The following is a 21,569-nucleotide window of genomic DNA, read 5'->3' on the forward strand; positions in this document are numbered from 1 at the left end:
GACTTAGGCTGAGTTGGAGCCCTAGGCCTGAAATTGTTGAAGCAAGTACATTAGGGTTTGGAGATGTGGGTAATTCTACACCAGATTTGAGTAAGTTCCAAATGGGTAGAGGTGTTTATGCCATCTGGCCATTCCTCCATTGCATCTTCTTCTTTACAGTGTAAAAGCTGGTTATACCAGTATAAACATGCTGTCTGGACAAGCTCCAGGAAAAGACAGCTCTGTTTAAAGGGCAAACTTAAATGTAAGGAGTTTTAAACCAACCTGAGAGTGTCCACACCTGCAGGTTATTGCAGCCAAAGTGGCTGAAGTGAAATCAAGTGCATCTTCTGTAGATAAGGTTTTATTTCTGTTCAACATAAATCTGTTCCCAATCGGCTAACCCAATAAAAGTCCCTCTCACAGAGGAGCTCCGCCTTGTTTCACTGACTTGGTTTCAGTTCACAGGAGATGAAAGGGCTGCCACCTTCTTGTGCTGTTCTGAGAGGTTTTTTAAGGTCTCTGCTGTGTTCATCCTTGTTCTCTTGAGTTTCTTTGGGTGTTTGTACGTGCCACATTTTTTGCTCTTTCTAGCACTGCAACAGCATGGCTGTTTGCACAAGCAGGTTTTCCAGATGCTTTAAAAGTCTTTCTAGCACATTAAAGTAAAACTCCTGGGATGTAGTTTAGTTTGGCTCACCGCAAATTAAAGCGTAACTTGCGTGAAAACATAAAGGCACTCAAAGACATGTAATGCACCCCTTTGTCCACTAGATGGCGCTGCAACTTTTTTGTAGTTCACCCCCCTTGAATTGCTGCTGCTTTCAAATTGCTTCTGCTTTTTTTTTCTTGTGCTGTGTGCCAGCTCCCTGCTCCCACAGCTGCATGGCAGGGCATGGGGTGGCGGGCATGGGACCGGCCCACTCTCCTGTATTGCTGGCTGGGGACCGGGCTTAATTTGTTTGAAAACCTAGTCTGTGCACCCACTAATGCGACGCTCCAAAATAAACAAACTTAAATTTTATAAACCTATTGAATGTAGTGATGATTAAACCTCGTGGTGTGTATAGGCACCCTTTAAGACCAGAAAGCTTTAGAGAATGGTGGGGAAAAACTGGTTACCTTCTGAGTGCACATGATATGTAATACCATGAACCAGTAGGGACAAGTCTGCCAGCCCCAACTAGTACAACAGCTGCATCACTGCCTTTCAAAGCTGGACTTTGTTCAGGAATATAAAGCACCTGGCTTTTGTGGTTCCAAAATTTTACTCTGAGGAGGAGCCAGTCCAGTGCTGAGTCCACAAACACAAGGGCTAAAACATGCTTTATGAACCAAACGCTGTCTTAGTCTCCCCACGGACTCTGAACATGCACAAAAATCCCACCCACTGTTATAGCTTGCCTGGAAGAGGGTTGTCTTGAATGGGCAGGGCGGGTCTAAGGCCCCTGAGAAAAGACAGAAGGGGTCCCTACCTGGTGCTCTAGGCATGGGCAGTCGTAACAGTAATGAAGCTAGTACAGACCTGCTGTGAGCCCTCCCAGGTTGGAAGAGGGAAAGGATTGTTTATTGCCTCCTTTGACCTCTGTCAGATCCCCTGTGGAAAGCCCTGGCACTTAGACATTGTGCTGAGCTGATCATTTGATTGTGCCCCACTCTTTAAATCCAGAATTGGAGATGATCCAACTCCATTCCTCTAAATCTAGGGTTAACTCCAAACCTGGTTCTAGAGGGTGTTTTTCAGTGTCAACGTTGTTAATTGTTTCACAGTTAAACCCATCGGCAGATGCATCCAGCTAGGATAAGACCTTGGATGGGCATTGGGGAGTGTGGGCAGAGCCAGTGTTACTTGTGGTTTTCTGCTCCCAGTCTCCCCTCTCCATTTGACATTGCTACATGTTGCCCTTGGGTCTTTCCAGCAGACTGCAGCTGCAAGAGCAAAAGGAAAGCTTACACAATTAACAGTCATTCAGTCTTTAACTGCTTCTCAGAAGTCCTGCTCGCTCCACAAATGTATTGCCCTTCATAAGTGACCACTTGTATTTGCATAATGGGGTTAAACAAAAGTAATCGTTCTACCTGGTATTTAGCTTTGCCCATTTCTGCTTCTTCCCCAGACCTGAGGAAAGGCATTTTCTGCCTAAAAGCTTGTCTGACATCTCTCCCAATGATATACCTGGTCCAGTAAAAGGTATAAGCAAACACATCCTGCTTTCTGCATAATTACACATGCTTTCTACATGCCATGGGTGATGATCTGGGAACTGAACTGGCTAGTCCGCGAAGGCACCGAGCCATCCTAATTACTGCAATGCTGATCTGAGCTTGTTATCAAAAAAATCACACAGGCAACAGTTGCAATGCTTGTTTTAGACCCTAATATGTCTCCGTCCCACACAAATCTGCTGTTATTTTGCTGCACGTTACTGTACAATGACACTGTGACATCTTTGCTAGTCCAACGGTGAAGTTAAAGCAGGTTTGTCAGTGCCAAAGCAATGTTAATCAGCCAGCATTACTGGAGGTCTTGCCTTTTGTTTGAGATGTGAAGCAGGGGTCCTGAGCACTCTGTGATCACAGAGCCATTTGTTTGCAGGGATGTGAGTCGTCACTCCTTGCACTGCCTATGCTCCACTGCAGGTCATTTCCTCCTGCTTTCATAACTACCCTCCCCTAGTTTTCATTTCATGGATTGCTCTTTGCTTTTTTCCTTTCAATCATTGTGCACTTCGTTACGTGCCATTTTTGCTATGCGCTGTTACGACCCACCCCAGAGCTGAGCGCATTTTGGGATCACGGTGGGGCAGTTTGGAAAAGGGACTTTGGAAAGGAGAGCTATTGCTATCACAGATCCGGTGTCATTTTTTCTTTGCTTCCTCTGCTGTCTTTCAGGGGGATTTTCTGTGTTAAAGAGTGGTGTGATTCCAACCCTGCTTCCTTGCATCTTCCCAGGTTCGCTTTTCAGGTGCTCTGAAGACAAGTAAGGTCATGAAACAAACCCTGGAGTGCAAGAACGACCAATTGGAGTTGATTTGACCTGAGACTGAAATATTCACTGGTTGCAGGTTAAGCAAGGAAGGAAAAAAACCAAACAAAGGCACAAGCTCTGTTATATTTGACATATTCTCTCTTGCAATAATGAACACCTGCAGCAGTGAATGATATATATACACACATATATGTATGACTATATATGTATGACTATATACGTGCTTGCAATATTAGCTAAATATTGCAAGAGGTTAGGAACAGCCCTCCTGAAGCAAAAATTGCCAGCAGAGAAACGGAGCATTTCCTTCTGCTGTGATACAGAGAGAAGGTTTAGGGATGCCAAAGGAAGAAGGTGGCCCCAGAGCAAAATACTACTGCCCCGCATCCTCATGGCATTGGCTGCCGGGTCCTTTGATCCAGTTCTCCCATGACCACTGCTATGCCCTTTCTTCACCACTTCTCTATTTGCGTGGAAAGCTCTGCCCGAGCTCATGTACAAGCCACATCCTTCAGATCCCTCATGAAAGCCCATGTCTGCCACAGTGCATCACGATAACCAGGTAGAAAGGTAATGAGCATCTTCCTCCCTCTTCTGTTTCATCCATTGCTCACTTTTCAGATCATTGGCTCTTTGCAGCAGGGGCGGTTTTCCCCAATATGTCTGTGCAGCACATAGCACATGCTGGGGCCCTAGGATGAGATGAATACCATATTTGCTCATACACAGCGCACACCTTTTTTTCCCCCAAAAAATTAGCTGCTGGAAATTAGGGTGCATGTCTTAAATGAGGACAGCAGAGGGCCTCATGGCAGGAGCTGACCTGCCCAGCCCCTCTTCGAGCCAGGCTAGCAGCTAGAGGAGCCTTCCCAGTCATCCAAGGATATATTGAAAGGCAAACAGAGGAGCACACGGGCAACAACTTGCTTGGCCACTTGCTTTCTCGAACCATTAGAGTTGTTGCGTCAGCACCAAGCAATGGCCCATCTGATCCAATAGCTTGTCTTTGAGACCAGCTGAGTCTCAATGGGCAGCACCCACGCACATTCAACCAGGGTTCGGCAACCTAGAGCCTGCAGGCCAGATCCAGCCCATTGGCCAGGATCTGGCCCACGACAGCTCAGGGACCTGACAGCATGCTCCAGCCTGAGCAGCCAAGGAGGTGTCCCTGAAGTCCTAGTGCTTGGGTTTTCCTAGCTATTTGCTTTGCGGCATCTGCTGATCATTGGGGTAGGGAGGGGGAAGATGCAGGACTGCAGCCCACCGCAGGGGCTGGGTCACATACAATGGCCCGTGATGGCAAAAGGTTGCCTACCCCTGCATGAAACCATGACCTAATTCAGGCGGGTCAGCAGTGAGAAAAGAAGCTGGGACTTTCTGGAGCTAAAGCCTGGTCCTCCAACATCTTACCTTACAGTAGTGGTTTTCAACCTTTTTATCATCTGTGGTTCCCTACAAAATTCCAGATGGAGGCACAGGGCCCTTCAGATTGTAAGTGCAGTGTATTCATATACGTTTGACTGATCAGAGTCATCTTTCGTGGACCCCCTAGATGTTGAAAGCCACTGCCCTCAAAGAGAATGCTTGAAACCACAGGTATCGGGAGGTTGTATCACTGAAGCTGGCCCCTAAAGGACATCATAATTGTACCTACTAAGGGCCTGTCTGCCCTACAGGAGCTACGCTGGCAGAGCTACGCCTTCCTCCTGGGTAGCAGAGGCCAAGCTGACAACAAGTCCTCTTCTGTCGGCACAGCTCTGTTCTCTTCAGGGGTTTGCTGAGATAGCTGTGTCACCCAGGATGTTTGAGCTTGTCTCAACCCTGCTCTACTTGCAAAACTTTGCAATTGGAGCTAAGCCTAAGCCAGGAGACACCTCAAGTTACTGGAGAAGTACCATCAATGCTGACTACAGAAGATCTTTCAAGTCCAGTGGGAGAATTGACATGCCAACGCTAGCATCTTCTTGCAAGCAAACACCACGCGCATTGAGGCGATGATCATCCAAAATCAACCTCGCTGGGCCGTCCGTGTCATCTGGATGTCCAGCTCCCGAAGCAAGTTTTATTCTCCCAGCTTAGTCCAGAGGAGGACAGAGAAAGCGCTTCCAGGACATCCTCAAGGTCAACTTGCAAAAATGCAACGCGGACACCAACTCATGGCAGACTATCAGCCAGGACTGCACCAAATGGAGGAAGGGTCTTCTACAAGGATCTCAGTACTTTGAAACCTCATGATGACAACAGGGGACAGAAAAGGCAAGCAGCAGCAACAGCTTGTCATGGTCCGAATCAGGAATCCAGAGCCACCCACCCCACATGGAAACACGCGCCCAAGCTGCAGCAGGATCTGTTGATCCCAGACTGGCCTCGACAGCTGTCTTTGGATGTAGATAGGACAGTCATGGAAGATAATCATCCTCAACTGGGAGGTATTGCTAATGAAGATGAAGCCAGGGGTAGCCCACCTGCGGCATGCGTGCCTCTTATGTGGCAGGTGGGAGAAGCAGTGAAGGAAAAGCTGAGCGTCAGCTCAGGAGGCAGGCGAAGGGGATCTGAGTGGCACCCTGGGAGGGTGTGAGCCTCCATGAGTGGCACGCGTGCCAGAAAGGCTGGCCCCCACTGGCCCAAACCAGGGTGTTACACTTAGAGCGCGTGCACGACCAACTGTGACACTATGCAAACCACCCGCTCCCCCTACCCCACATACTAGGCACTTCAACCTTAACTCTGTCCTGCAACCATCTCGCTTGTATAGGACTCCTTTTGCCACCCTCCTGCACGCAAACTACCCTCTGCCAACAAAACCCAGCACCCCAAAGTCCACAGGCCGCCTCTTTCCCAGCTCACTAAACCAGGAGCATCTAGCTTGCAAGGCACGAGTGGCTGCAGTTTGCAGAGGAGGGGGTATAAAAAACCTCTGGGGACAGGCATTGAGGGGACTGAGGTGCTGGAGGGGGCAGAGTTAAGGATATGTGATGGGGGTGGTGGAGTTACAGTGCGTGTGGCACAGGTGGAAGCGGGGATGGACTCTGGCTTCAAAGCAAGGTGATGGGTGTGTGTGTGTGTGCACATGCACAACCCCGAATGTGTATCAGGGCAACTCTGCCCACAGCTGTGTGATGGCCCATTTCCACCGCCACCCTCAGAAGCTCTCCTTCCTAAGTATTTATGGCCCGGCAGAGTAGCACTGTGATGAATCACTGCGCTTTTCTGGGCACGCAGGGCTATTATTGGATGCATTTGAGCCCCGGTGCGCTTGCTCTCTCTCACTCTCTCTCTTGCTGACAGACTTTAATAGCATGTTTCTAATTCTGTTTCTCTGCATCCTCGGATGCAATCTGTCCGGGCGGGAACATTTTTCTGCCGTCAGCCTCCTCGGAGGCTGGCAGGGCCGATCGCGGCGCCCTGCTGAGTTCATTCCCCATCTGTCCTCTAACTGCGTCGTCGTGCGAGTGCGACGGGGGAGGGAGCACGCACGCCTGTTCTCCGCTCCTAACAGATTTAAATGTCAGATTGAAGTGAGATAATGCAGCCCACGGGAGGGGGGGGGGTGAGGAGAGAAGCAACTCAAAAGGTCCTCTCCAGTTCACGGGTATTTTACTGTCCTTTAAAATACAATTTGACGCTCGGGAGGCTCTGCCTCTGTGCATGCCCAGCCTCAGTTGTGGCTACGCAAGGGTTTTTTCATAAGCTAATGTAAATGCAGGATGAAATGGTGGTGACGGCAGCACTCCCTCATGGTCGAGGATGGTCAAGGAAAAGGGTTGTAGAGGAGTCCGCTGATGGCTAAGAAGGCCACAGACTCTGTAGTAGATGCCACAGGTGGTGGTTAAAGGGAGGGTTGAACCACACATTTCTCGGCCTTGCTTCCTTTGCTTCTTGCTCTGTGCAGCTGCCCAAACGCAGGGTGGCGAAAGGCATGCGGTGCCGACGTGAGATATCGCTCTTCTCTGCTGCTAAACTTCACGGCATTGAAATCTGGGGCTTGAGGCATGACCTGGACAACTTCCTCAGCTAAATATTGGAGAAAGGATGAGAGAGGTTTGAAAGACCTCATTGAAATGCACTGACATGTAAGAAGGAGCATCCGGGGCGGGGGGAAATCTGTCATAAAACTGATCCAAACTGAGTGCGTCTACACATGCTACTAATGCCCCTGAATAAAATTCTGTGCAGTCTGCACCAGAGTTTATTGCTCCTGGGCACAGTATTTGCACGTGTGCTGGGGCTGCAACACGTTGAGCTGGGGCGGTGTAGCCCCAGCTGGCAAGGGATCAGGGAGGGAGGGTCAGCCTGCTAGCCCAAAGCTTCCCCCCCACCCCCAGCTCAACATGCTGCGGAGGGGCTGGCTGGACGACAAGGGTGCTACGATGTAGGGCTAGCCGACACCCTCATGCCCCATCCAGCCCTGCCCACTGTCAACACATGCGTTGCAGTGCACTAAATAACTCTGCCATAGGATAATACTCATGGCAGGCAGTACTTCCCTACCGCCGAGTTAATTAGCTTATTGCAGCCTAATAGCACTGCATGTGTAGACAGTGACACTTTATTGTGGAACTAATTCATCAACTCTCATGTAGATGTGCCCACGGAGCATCACAGGACCTGTCACTGAAGCATACGTCACTGGATGTTACCGAGCCCAGAGCCAAGATGGTACCGTACTGCTGTTTGAGCCGTGCATGGCATGGACGGTAGCCACAAGTCATTGACTGTGCTCCACCTTCTGGGTCATTGAGGGTCAGGACGATTGACATAAGCTCTAGCTCTTGGGTTCACAAAATGCAAAGCCTTGCAAGGTCATTGTAAGGTCTAGGTTAAGATTTTGGGACTCTCCCTCTCATCCAAAGAGTGTTTCACTTTTGCCCTGGGTAGGTACGGGAACAATTTGCAAGACACTGAACTATGGGTGCGCCACTTGGGTCCGAAGGTTCAAGAGCAAGATCCTGTTTTCAGAAAGAGATGTGAGTTGCTGGGGTTTTTTGAGAAGCAACAATTGGACACGGGATAGTGATGCTGGCAGAAATTAAAGATGCCCCCAAAACATGTGAGACAAGATCTCAGGCAAGAGCTTGAGGGCCTCCCAGCCAGAACTCAACGACCTGCGAGCAGGTTGTTGGACTAGTGACGGAGGTCTGGACAGATTCATAGATTTCATCGACGTTAGGACTGGAAGGGACCTCGGAAGATCATCGGGTCCAGGACCCCTGCCCAAGGAGCAGGAAGTCAGCTGGGGTCAAAGGATCCCAGCAAGATAAATGTGCAAATGTTTCTTGGAAGTGTCCAGAGTAGGTGCTTGCAGCACCTCTGGGGGGGAGTAAGCCCAGATCAGGAAGCCCAGCTGCAAAATGCTCTGACTTGTAAGATGGCCCTGGTCCAGAAGGACTTGCAGGACCTAGGGGAGACCAGGGAAGCTTTAGGCAACTGGGACCTTGCAAACCAAAAGAAGCAGCAGAAGGACTTAAGGAGCCGAGCTGAGAAAGAGAAGAAGGAGATTGATGGGTCACAGACCACAGTGGAGATCTGTTACCTGTTAAATGTCTTTGACCTGCATTTTGGAGCCGACCATCCATCTCTAGAGAATTTGAGCTAGCCGGAGTACAAATAAGGAGGTAGAAGGTGAAGGCAAGAAGAGACACCATCTGAGCTGGCAGAAGGTCTGCAGAGACTCATGTTCCTGGCATCTCCAGGCACCAGAGAGGCCTTCCAGGATAAAGTGGCAGCGGACCAATTTATAGATGCTCCAGTTTATAGACACTCAGAGGCACACGGGTTTGCAGCTAAAGATCAGCAAAGGGAGGACAGTGATGCTCCAAGAGGCAGTGGCCTTTGCCAAGGAACTTGAATCATTCTTGGCAGCGGTGAACCAGTGGAGGAAGCAGACACGAAAGGAGAAGACGGAAGCAGGTTCCCAGGCTGTACAGCTCTGTCTCTCATATGTAGGATAGCAGAAGGGATCCTCATCCGGTCCATTATGTTCCTGAACAGTTAAAACACATGATAAATTTGGTCTGTGAAATGAGGCAAATTAGCAAAAATGCTGGTGCTATGAAAAAATGGCCACAAAGACTACCGTTTAGGAATATAATGTTGACCAGGACACAGCGTCAAACATGCCTAGCTGAAGTCCCGTGCAAGGGGACAGCAAGCAGAAGGGGAAAGGTCTGGGGGTACAACAGTCAGCCCCAGGGTCCTGGCTTAGATCTGGGCAGATGAACAACAAAAATGCCTGTTTTACTGCTGACAATCTGTAAAATGCAAAGCTGCAATGGACACCAACTCAGTCCTCACAGTTTTTAGACCTAATAAGCTACAAAAATGGAGGGGTAAGAGATCCAAAACTGACCTGTGCAACTGGTCTCATTCTGAGGCAGTGGCTGAGTTGGAAACCCAGACCTCTGGATTTCAAGGTAGGAAATAGAGGGAAGCGGTAATAATTGGCTTGCATTTCATTATGGCTAATCGCTGCAAGAAAGGTGTGGGACTGCCTTTAAAGATCTGAGCCAGATGAGACAAATGATTTGTAGACAACTGATTTCAAGCAAAGAGGCTGTCCTGCTGACAGGGGTAGAAACCATTGCAACCAGGTTGTGCTGAGTAGCTTTCCCACAAAGAAATTAAAAAGAGTGATTGAAACCTGTTTTAGGGCCCAGGGTCTCAGGGGAATTTTAGGTGCTTTTCTGGACCTGACCCAGGAACAGATCCATTTGCAAAGAGTTTGTGGTAAGCTGAAGGCTGCTGGTGTTACTCTGGACCCCGGGAAATGAGAGCTGTTTCACAGAGACGTAACTTTGCCGTAGGCACTGAGATTTCAACTGGCAACAGAAAAGTACTACTTGACTCCCGAGACACACAGACGTGCAGCATTGCCTGGCCCCGGCTTCTGTGATGGCAGGCTTCTTTAGGGCTTTGCAAAGCCACTTGCCTACTTTGGGTGAAAAAGAGAGAGCATTTCAGCGGTCAGCTGAGCATGACGGCACATTATCAGAGGCTCTTGTGAGCGGTCCCGTCTTGGGCTACCCCTGCTACCAACCCCCTTTCATAGCAGTCGCAGGTGGTAGCGTATGTCGTTTTGCAGTCCGGGTCATTCCAGCTCCCAGATGGCGTGGAGAGGGCTGCAGCCAAAACCCAGTCCTGCAGAGAGAAATGATTGCACCACCCCAAAAGTGTCTCTCTCGATGGCTAGATCATTAGAGTGTGTTCAACACTATTTATATGGGGGGGAAGTTTGTAGTTAGGACCAATTGTGCAGCCCAGCACCAGCGCTTCAGATTTATGCCTTCTGAGGGGCAAATTTGTGATGTGGGAGGAGAAGCTGCGGAGCAGTGGTTTCACAGGGACTGGCGGGCTTGGATGCCAGCATGTTAATGCCATTGCCGTGTCCAAGTGGTTTTTTGGGGAGCCAGTTGCTGTCACTGTCTTAGGTGGGAAGAATTCATTACTCAGGAGAATGGGAGGATGTGGGAAAAGACGGCCGTCTCCTCTCCGTGCATATCATGCAGAAGTGCAAGGGTTCCCAGGGCATGCACTGAACGCACGGATATGCTCTTGCAAGATTGGACTCTAAAGCAAATCAAAACCTCCCAGGGAGAGGAAAATCAGTCCTCTCAGAGCACAGTAACCCCTTGCCCCCCACAGTCAAAGCTTTCTGCTTGCAGCGGATAAGCTTGGGGTTTAACAAGAACTGGATTGTCGACGGGGATGAGTGAAATCACAAGGTGATGGGTACAAGTATCAGCTGATGCAAAGTTTCCGGACTCAGTTTTGAAACTGCTGAGCACTTTGAGGTGGCAAAAACAGGCGAGGATATCTGCTGGGTAAAATGCAGGCAGGATGGTGACAATTTGTGCAGGGATGTGAAGCTTACACTGCAAAGAAGAGCTCCTCAGACTGGGAGAGGTCTGACATGGCCTGGAGTGTGGTGGTGCTCATATGCTTAGGCTCATTTAGGTATTCCCAAATCCAACCTCATTCAGGGGCCTCTAACTCTCCCCATGTATTATATGGGGAGCATGGGTGCATAGCTCAGGGTGGGGGGTTCCTCTACGTGGGGGCCAGGCACCTAAAAACCAGGCACGTTTAGAGCATAGAAGCATATGTGGACATCGTTATTCTGCAATGATCATCCTCAACCGCGCCTCTAAATCACCTTGCTGAAGGAGAGGCAAGGAGCGGGCAGACAGATTCCTAGAAGAGCCCGAGCAGGGAAGTCAGATCTAGAAATCATGTCCACTGCTCGCCTCTTCTTTCACGCTTGGCGCTAACTACAGGCAGTGGAGAAGGACGTGGGGTGCCAGCGGCAGACTTCCTCTGCGCTTGGTCAGCTGCGGCATGCTGCAGGACCAGGACGGGCTAGCAGGTCGTGTACCCACGCGCTCAAGTGAGCTTCCAAGGACACGCTGAAGGATGTTTAATATAGATGGACAATATCTCTGGGCTATAGGGCAGCCTGGGAGTGGGACTAAGTAGCAATATAGACAGACACTAAGTTTTTTGTGGGTTACCCCAAGTCTCTGTGCCTCCGTTCCCTATCTTTAATACTGATCTGTCTTCTGAGGATGAACACTTTATTGTCAAGCATTCATATACTACAGTGCTAAGGAGCAGGTGAGTTAAGATCTGATATGAGGCTTTTCTGTCTCTGGTTTCTACCCTTCTTTGTGACCTACAGTGACTATGGGAATGTCTTCACTTAGCTTAGCTTGGCTAAGAAAGCTGCCATGCCGCAAAGCCCTGCCTGGGTTATCGCGTTGTCCCGGGTGCTGTGTTCCCTCTCGTGCTTTGCTGCAACTTTTGGGGGCTACTCCGTGGTTTGGGATGCTGCATTTTTGAGCTGCTCTGAGTCTTTCCCACCAGGCTGCGGGGAACATCCCTGTCCTTAGGGCGACATGCAAGGAATGGCAAAAAGGCACCAGAAAACCAGCAAGAGGAGGAATTTAAACGACACCCTCATTGCACTTAGTGCGAGTTACCAGGTGAGTGAAAGCAGCATATGGGTGCTGCTAGCCAACTCACCCAGGCTTAAACACCATCAAACATGAAGGCTTTGTGTGTGGATGGGAGAGCATTTAGGGCAACAAGCCTTAATTAACTGCAGCAGAGACGCATCCTCAGATACCCCAGCAGAAACCTGTGTAGGTCCTAGGCTTGAACAGGTTTAGCCCAATGGAGCCGGCAGAGGCCACATTTGGTCTTCTGGCTGGCTTGATGCAAAAAATCGACACCCAAAAACTCCCAAGCTCTGCGCTGGGTGAGGATTTACTATTCAGAAACTGTAGGTGTTTCATGCCGCAGCATCTCACAGGCCTGTCAGTGAATTTATGCTGAGGTTTTTGCTCAAAGGAAAACATATTGTGGTAGATAATGCACTCGCTGACATGCCAGATGTCAAAACAACCTGGGATAATGTTACTGAAAGCCTGAGCTGCTATAAATGGGAAGAGCAGCAAAGATGATTGTTCCCTTATTAGGTGTCGGAGTTTGATGGCACATCACGGTGATTGAAAAGGTTGCGAGGGCTTGAAATGCAGTGGGAATAAAAGGTCTTCCTTCCCCCGCTCTGCCGAGGTGTCTGGGGTACAATTTGAGAGAGGGTTTCACCCCATTCCTGTCTCTCTCGTTGTTTTAAACTGAGCGATGCTCAGCCCTGTCATGAGCCCTGGGCTCCTTCAGCGAGAGCCCTGAATTTTTAGAGACAGGGTTTGTTGGGTAAATCTGATATCTTTTATTGGACCAAGTGAAATAGTTCGGCTAATGAATGTTTACAGGCATTTTTGCATGGGAGAGTTGCTTCTTCCTCTAGTGCTACACGGTGCTCTGGGTTCCCAACGGGCAGCACTTGCAACAAGAGTTGATCTGTACCAGGTACCTATCCAGCAATTTTTATTGAGGTTTCAAAGCCCCTCTTAATGCGTTGCTTCTCACAATGCCCCAGGGAGGAAGAGAGGTGCCATTATTCCTTCCCTGAAGTGGGAAAGCTGAAGTGCAGCGAGGCCGAAGCACTTCTTGGTCACTGCAAGAAGTGGGTGCTCTCAGCTTGGCTAACGATTGAACTTGGCCTGACGATGGCACATGGCCTTATCTTCTCATGGCCATCAACTGTTAGAGGATGGTTTCAGGTTGGATGCAAAGAAGAGCTTCTTTCCGGTCAGGGGGACCAGAATCTGAGCTAGATTTCCCGAGGAGGTGGTGCAGCCCCAGCCTTGGAAGTCCTCAAGAGGAGACTGGACAGACGCCTCGCTGGGATCATTTGATCTTGGCAGTATTGCTGCCCAGAGCAGGCGGTTGCATGTGATGCTCTTCCGAGGTGCCTTCCAGCCCTTCATTTCTATGATTTGATGTTGGGTTAGTTGACTCAAGGCACCCACATCACTTTAGCAATGCATCTTATTTCCTAGTGAAGACAAGGTCTGTGGGATTGTGTACTCATAGGAATAGCAATTCTGGAACAATTACACACTGGAAGAGTGTCCACACACAGGCTTATACGGATACTATTATCCACATTAGTTACTCCGGTGAACTTCCACTTGTACACAAGTGCCAAGGCCCAGATCCTCTAAGGCACTGAGGCGACTAGCTCCTGATGAGCTCAGTGGGAGCCAGGTGATTCATTAAGAGTTAAGACCCTAATTACCTGGGAAGATCTGAGCCTCAACCTGTGGCAGAGCAGGGGATTGAACGCGGGCCCCATGCTACTCGTCCACTCTCACACATTTTCTCTATATCATAACTACTGCACCATCGGGACCAGGTCAAGTTCCCCGACAGCCCTTTGCTAGGCTGGGAAGCACTGTACCTTTTCATATACCACGCACCCCCAAATAAGACTTGTTTTTGGAAGGCCAAATGAAGAGGAAAAGATCCCTAGAGCTGGTTTTTCTTTGGAGATGCAGGGCTCCCAGAGGGATGCCAGCTTCTTTCTGGCATGGGAAGCAGGAGAGGTCTTCATTTTTTCACAATCACTCCCCAGTTGGCAACCGGTGTTGGCAGCCCAGGCAAAAATTGGCGCCCATTTGAGAGCGGCCGTGAAAGCAGACTCCACCTCTCCTGTTTTGTGCCTGAGAAAAAATCTGGCAGGCACCTTGCAGCAGTCTCCACACTTCTGTTCCTCCATGCTTCCATTCCCGCAAAGGAAAATCAGCTTGCACGCGCCCTGACTTTAGAGGATTTTTTTTTTGCAGAAAAAGGTGAGTATGGCTCAAGTGTCTGAGCGGCTCCAGGAGACTTGGTTCAGCACAAAAATACTTAATGATGAACTAATGAATCTTCTAGCCACCCCTGAAGAGGAGGTCACTATTATTCTCCTCATTTTATGGACAGCAATACTATGCAGAAAGATGCGATGAGCTGCCGAAGCCCCAGAAAGTGTCGGTGTCAGCCAGGATTGAACCTTAGCATGCCTAATGTTGCGTCCTGAGCTCAAGATCCTACATTTCAGTTGTGAAGTTGACATCTGCAGCCAGATTCATCGATCGGAGGCAAGGCATAGACTACGATGACCATCGAGACTTGCTCCCTGCAGAAAAGAGGCTGGGAAGTCCACCCAGATCGATTCTTGCAAAGTGCCAGGGATGCAATAAAGAGGGAGTCTGAGCCATATTAAGCATCTGCCATCCCAGCTTTGTGAATGCAGCTGCCAAATAGAGAGCACAGAGGTGCCATTCATCATCATTTTACTGTTGGATCAGCTTCTGGTTTCTTCTAAAGGTTAAAAGGACATTAGCACTCAGTGTAATAGATGATCAAATCCAGCATGAATTTTGGCCAAGTGTCTTCTTAATGAACTTTTAATTTATGAAGTACTTTTCATCTGAGCTTGTCGGTAGAGAAATGCACCAGCCACGTGATGTGCTTGCAAACTGGGTAAGTCTGGTTGGACCTGTCTATAGTAATTTTGCCAACCGAGGCACAAAAGGGTTCATTGATTCACCTGAAGCCAGTGGGCAAGTTAGTGGCAAAGCTGGACCTATGCCCACTGTACCCAATAGAGGGAACTCTTCCACTTGGGTGGTCTAGACCTGCCCTCCAAAGGCCCCGAAGCCCTTCCCCAAAGGCCTGCAGGTTGGTTTTCCATGAACACAACACGGCAGGCCTCACACACAAGGGCACGTACAAGGTATGACACTGCACCATGGGTATAAAATGCTGCCAGGTCAGAATGGCCTGGTGGAAGGGCACATCCTCACTGCAGCGTTAATCAAGCTCTTGCTGTAGGTTGCAATCACTTGCACACCATCAAGTACACATTTACACCCCCCCCAGTATAACGAGGCTAATTGGCCCATTTGGGCTATAGGCTCAAACCCAAGCGAGGATGAAATTCAAACCAATCAAGTGCTGAGAGTCTCCCAGACCCTCCCACAAGCCTCCCAGGTGCCCAGAAAGACGGGCAAGCTGTCCCACAATGCACTGGGAAAGTATTGGAAAGGATCTCCAGTCATCGGAGCACAGAGGACCGGGGAATATGTGCCCCAGGGAATCCTAGCAGCACGCAGAGATGTCTGCAACGCCAATGAGGATGCAATAGCTCGGGTATGGATTTCCAGGGTGGCTTCGGACACCCAGGGTAACGCACACTCAGACATCAGTGCAACTCTCTTGTGTTGACAGTGATGAAAATAACCGCACAGAAATTCAGACCCACACTCCGCACACCAAGGGCAAGTGGTGGCTGTTCCTCTAATGGTGCAGATCATTCATCTCCATTCAGCAGGCCATGTCCCGTCTGTCTCCAAAAGACTTTCTCTTGACATTGCCGCCGTTTGGCAGTGGTTTATGAACCTCCTTGTGGGATGGCTTTGTGCCATGACTTTTGCAGGAGACGGCTCTAAACACTCCCCCTGCTTCAAGAACAATGTCGATTTGGTTTTGAAGCTGACTGATGATCACAAAGATAAATCTCGCTATGTCACATCTGGCTTATGTCCCGAATCCCCGCTCAAAGGGAACATGGGGAAGTCCAACCACAGAAATTTGACTGAATTAGTCCCCACATGCCAACGTGTCCCATTCATTTACAACTTCTAGTTGACGAGCCCGTAGTTAGGGACTACTGCAATTCAGGCTCTGGCGGGGGGTGGAAAGCAGGTTCCCTGCTGATTTGCCAGAGCCAATTTTAGGCATATTTCAGCATGGGCTCTCCCTCACCTCTGGTGGGCGAAGGGAGCCTGCCATGAGGCTGATTACCATTGAATAGCAGCACGCAGGCTGCTCTTCAGCTGTTTGAAGAAAGTAAAGCTCACCACTTATTAAACAACATGGGCTTCCATGGTGTTTCCAGGCCGTGGCGGCCTTAGGGGAGGGCAAACCAGGTGACTGCCCCGGGCCCCACACTTTAGGGGGCCCCAAAATTTTGCAGCAAATGTCCAACTTGCTTATAGGTCATCAGAATTAAGTCTCTAAGGGGCCCCAAAAGACTCCCTTGCCCGGGGCCCCAACAGCTCTAAGGCCACCAGTGTTTCAGGGCTCTGCTGCCTTTCTTCTCCATCCTTCAGATAAGGTTTTTCAAAAACTTTTTTCCCCACCCACCCTCTCCCCCCAGTTTCAGACCATTTCTGGCCGAATCGCAGTTTGCCGGGGCTTCGAGGGAGAAACGCTAAATTTAGGGCTTTGCCCTGAAATCCCCTGAAGTCCGAATTACAGGCGTCCCTACCCATAACGCTTTACAGAACCGGGGGAGTTGTCATTGCTGTTAGTGATGGGGAAACTGAGGTGTGGGGTGTTTGAAGTGATTTGCCTTCTTGCTTATAAGTAGGGTCATTGGCCAAAAGGCATTAAGACTGGAAATCAGCCTAGGCTTTATCTTCCCCAGGCAAAAACCTGACCCAAATTCCTGCGATATCTGGAGAAACGGAGTTCCTGTAACAAGCCCGACTCTCAGTAGAGCAAAGCAAGCAGTAGTGTGGACGCACGCGCTCTGAGAGCCTTGCTTCTGGTCGCTGAGCCTTTTGTGGCAAACTCAGCATGTTTTCCCCCCGTGAAAAGGAAGTTAATAAAATGCACAGGGCTGGACAGGCCCTCCAAAGGTCATTTGGTCCCACCTTCTGTCCCAAGACAGGAGCAACCCTACCCCAACCATTCCTGATAGGTATTTGACTCTCTTGGAAAACCTCCAGGGATGGTTAGAAAACTGTAGGTAACCTATTCCAGTGCTAGAAAGTTCTTCCTAATATCTAATTGCAAACTCCCTCATTACAATTTCAGCTTTATCTCAAGTTAGAAAGCTGGCTGATGTACCAGAAGTGTTGCTAAGTTGGTCTTTGCTTCAGATGCAGTTGTTGAAGCAAATGCCCTAAAACAGGTGGCTTTGCTCTCTGCCGCCGTAGCTGATATTGTCTGAAGAACTGACTTGGAGGCAGCATGTGATGGTCAAGCGTTGTTTTGCTGGTGTGATTTAAGTCAGTTCTTCAAACAATGCAAGCGGTGGTGGCCGCGGGCTTTTTGTTTGTGCAAAAGCATCGGTTTTGCTGCAATAGTAATGTGAAGAAACACATCTTGAACCAGCAAACCACACTGGGAAAACTTTTTAGGTGTAAATTTGGTTTCATGGGGAAAAGCCCTACTGACGAGATGGACGCTGAGAGCACGCAGTGGGTCAGGAGATCATTCAGCACCTTGTTCCTTATTTAACACAATTATTATTTTTTTTATTTCTAGTAAGCTGGCACTGAGAGGGCCCTAGATGCAGAGCAGGATCGCGTTGCATCAGCGGCTGTACGGAGAAGGAAGAAAGAGTCTCTGTCCCGCAAAAGTTACAGTCTGATGGCGTTGCACTGGAGGTCTTGGCCAAGGTAAGAACTGGTTGTATTGGGAATTTGCAGATAGGGTGAAATCTTGGACTTAGCTTTCATTTATACTGGCAGAACTTGGGAAATGGAAAAGGACCTCTTCTCGGCATGAGGCTAGGATACTCCTGTTTCATTTAATCCATGTAGTTTAATTGGTTTTCATCCACCCCCATGAGATATAAGAAGAGTAGTGTTGCCAGCTCAAGAAAGGGGACAAGGAGCTTCCTCCAGGGATGGCTTGCTCCCTTTCTCTCTTGCTTCCTTTTCTTTCAGTGTGTCTTGTCTCCTGTGCTGTTCTTGCCTCCTTGGGAACTTCTTTAGTGTCCACTTTGCTTGTGCCATTAACTGGCTCCAACACCCGTTTCAGGAGCTCTGAATTCTCCACCTCAAAGCTAGGCCTTGCGGCAGAGCGGTAGTGGCAAGGTCTAGGCCTCAGTCTTCTTCTGTGCTTTTCCCATCAATCCTCAAGTGAGTTGTCCATATTTTTTAGGTGACAGGAGAGGTGGTAGACCAACTCCTTGGCCCCTTTCTTGAGCTGGCAACACTACTGTTCTTATATCTCATGGGGGTGGATGAAAACCAATTAAACGACATGGATTCAATGCAACAGGTGTATGCTAGCCTCGTGCTGAGAACAGGTCCTTTTCCATTTCCCAAGTTCTGCCAGTATAAATGAAAGCTGGTCACATCATGCAAAAAATGGTTTTGAAATGATTCATTGATTAACTGCGGGGAGCACCGTCCAACTCAATTTTGCTTCCTGCAAAGACAGTTCAACCAGCACCAGTATAAATGTGCTTCCTTTCCATTGCATTCAGGCAGCTCTCTATGTAACAGAAAGAAATACAAGTGAATTTGGAGGTGGAGAGGGCATATAATAAAGCACTTGCCATTTGTGATTGAAAACGGTCCGTCACTCTCTGAAGATGCAAGCCTCCAGCCCCCCTTCCCGCAACACTTTGTGATTACTTTTTCGGAGAATGCCCTAAAACAATAAGCAGATAATTATCTCTGTTTCAGATGATAAAGAGCCATTTCTTTTTGAGATGTCAGGTCCTCCTCTCGCTGCATCATTTGAGAGATGATAAATCTGGGAGTTCTGCTCATACCGGCACTTCACATTAATGTCAGGTTGCAATTAAATATTCCGGCTAGAAATACGCTCATTTTACGGGTGAGCTTCTCTAGGTCTAAGTGAGTTAAACGAGCTTAGCTACACAATGCTTTTGCTGATGGGAGGACTGAACCCTGGTCAACCGAGCCACACCTGTGGCTTATCTAGGAGACCAAGTGCTTTTCCATAATACAGGTCCATTTTCTGTGGGTTGATTATTAACAGAAGCACTTTGCCTGCTGAGCTGTTCAGTGCTTTCCCACCAGCAATGGGCAAACCCTGTGAACAAGTGGTTTTGCCTTTCTCCTATCATGCTCAGTAATGTCTGATGCTAACTGCAGCTCAAATCCTTCCTACATAGCAGCGGCAGGCGAAATGTAGCCCGCGGGCCAGGTGCGGCCCACCAAGCCATTCTACCTGGCCCACGAGGCCCCTAAAAAATTGAAAAAATTCATATTGATCTGCCCCCGGTTGCCTGTCATGCAGCCCACGATGGCTTGCCAAAACTCAGTAAGCGGCCCTCCACCCGAAATAATTGCCCGCCCTTGCTATATAGTCTTCTGGGGTTCAGATCCTTCCCACAATATCTTCAGATGTCTGCCCTGCTTGCCACAGGACTTGCTGCTGACTGGCCCTCTCTCTTGCTGGCCCTTTACCCCGTGAGACTGAGTCATCCCTATGCATTTTGCTCCATCAGCATCCCTCAATCCTCCACCATCCTTTCCCGCGCCTCTTCTTTCCAGCTTTGACTCTGCAGCTGAGACCCTCGACTCCTTTCTCTGCTCCTTGGACATGCAACCTGCGCACCCCTTCCCTCGCACCTCCCTGCTTGCATTCAAGTTCCTTCCTAGCGCTTTGCCTCACTAGGGCCTGGAGTGACTTTCCCTTCCCGTCTTCTTCCCCATAGCTCTCTATTGGAGGCACTTCATGCCTTAAAAAACCCCACGGTTTGGGTGGGTCAGCAGTCAGGCCATGGGTGGCATCACACCAGCTTTCCTTGCAGATCTGGTGCCCACATATCAACCAGGCTTGGCCCTGATTAGCTATAACAGATCAGCTAAAATCACAAGTTAGCCGAGCAAAGGTGTGAAGGTGTAAGGGTGTTTGCTTGGGACCTGTGTGGCCTTGCCTGGTCCCCAAGTACCCCTAAAGCAGTTGTGGCTTTTGAGTAGGGGGCTTATTCTGACTCTGAGACCTCAGCCTTTCAGTCCCTGACACCCCCCAGCTACCCGCGGCCTTGCCTTGCAGAGCTCCTCCTAGCTCATCTCCTGAGAAAGGGTCGTCCTCTGTTCAAAGGGGTCCACCCAAGTGCCACCCATTTTTGATGATGCTGGAGATGCAGGTAGTCAGCTCCAGGATCTCGTGGGGACTCTATGAATCCTTCTTCCCCCACATGTAAGCAAGACGAGGAAACAGAGGCACACAACATTATTGCAACGTGGACACATTTAAACCAGGAAGATTACAATAAAACTCATAGTCCATCCCAGAGGGAAACAAGGTGCACAGGGCTCTGTACAGCCAGGGGATTGAGGGGTGCTGCCAGAGACAGAAACTGATCTCTCCCCCCTCCGTAACTTTGACTTCAAAACACCACTTCTCGAGCCGGCCCTCCGAACACGTCGCTCCCTCGCCCACGCAGCAGTGAAGATAAAAGCAAATCGTCCAGATCACATTGAAAAAGCAATTCCCTGCTTGCAGGGACCGATAAATTAAAAGCTCCTTGGCCTGTGAGTGAAAGGAAGGTTTCCCACACAATGGCTCAGATCACATTAAAGCGCTGACAGGCCGCCACTTTGTACTTCACTTAAAAATTTAGCCGGCGGCAAAAACATTACTTAGCAAGGGGAAGAAATTTGCCTGTAATTGAAACTTGCTCCTTTGTTGAATTGCTGCTGACACATATAGTTTTCAATTAAAAATTCTGCAGGTTTTAATTCAGCTCTGAAAGACAGACAGCGAGGATGGAAGAGCAGACCTGGTGGCCGGTCTTGGGGAATTCACAGGGATTTGAATTCAGTGCTCTTGAATTTGCAAATAGCAACAGGACTTTTTTCTTTCTCCCAGAGTGCTCTTTCTCCCGGGGTTTTTGCACAGTCTTGCAAGGGTCCCTTGAAGACAGGGATGGGAGACATAAGGGTTGCCCCCCACCACCACGTCATTCTGGGGTGCACCCACCTCTGGGGAGGTTGCCACGGCTCACAGCAACGCTGCACTAGCTTAGGACTATGCATCTGAAGCTGCAGGGGGAATGTTATCTGGCATATGCTGTGTAGAGCTGTCTACACTGTGCTGGTTCAAGGATGCTGCTATCCTCTTCAGGCAAAGCACTGCTGAAACAGGCACTGGTAAACTCTGATTTTGTTCCAACAAAGCAAAGCCAGCTACATTGGTACACTTGGGTCTTGTATTAGCCCAGCTCTGTTTTTTTTCATAGACATTATTCATAGTTTCATAGTTTCTAGGGTCGGAAGGGACCTGAGCAGATCATCTAGTCCGACCCCCTGCCATGGCAGGAAGAGCACTGGGGTCAAACGACCCCAGTAAGGTGGTCATCCAACCTCCTCTTAAAAACCCCCAGGGTGGGAGCCTGCACCACCTCACTTGGAAGCTGGTTCCAGACCCTAGCCGCCCTGACCGTGAAGTAGCGCCTCCTGATGTCCAACTTAAACCTTCCCTCCGCCAGCTTGTGACC

Source organism: Gavialis gangeticus, unplaced genomic scaffold (assembly GCF_001723915.1).
Source record: "Gavialis gangeticus isolate Ggan-Ray unplaced genomic scaffold, GavGan_comp1, whole genome shotgun sequence".
In the NCBI taxonomy this organism is placed as follows: Eukaryota; Metazoa; Chordata; order Crocodylia; family Gavialidae; genus Gavialis; species Gavialis gangeticus.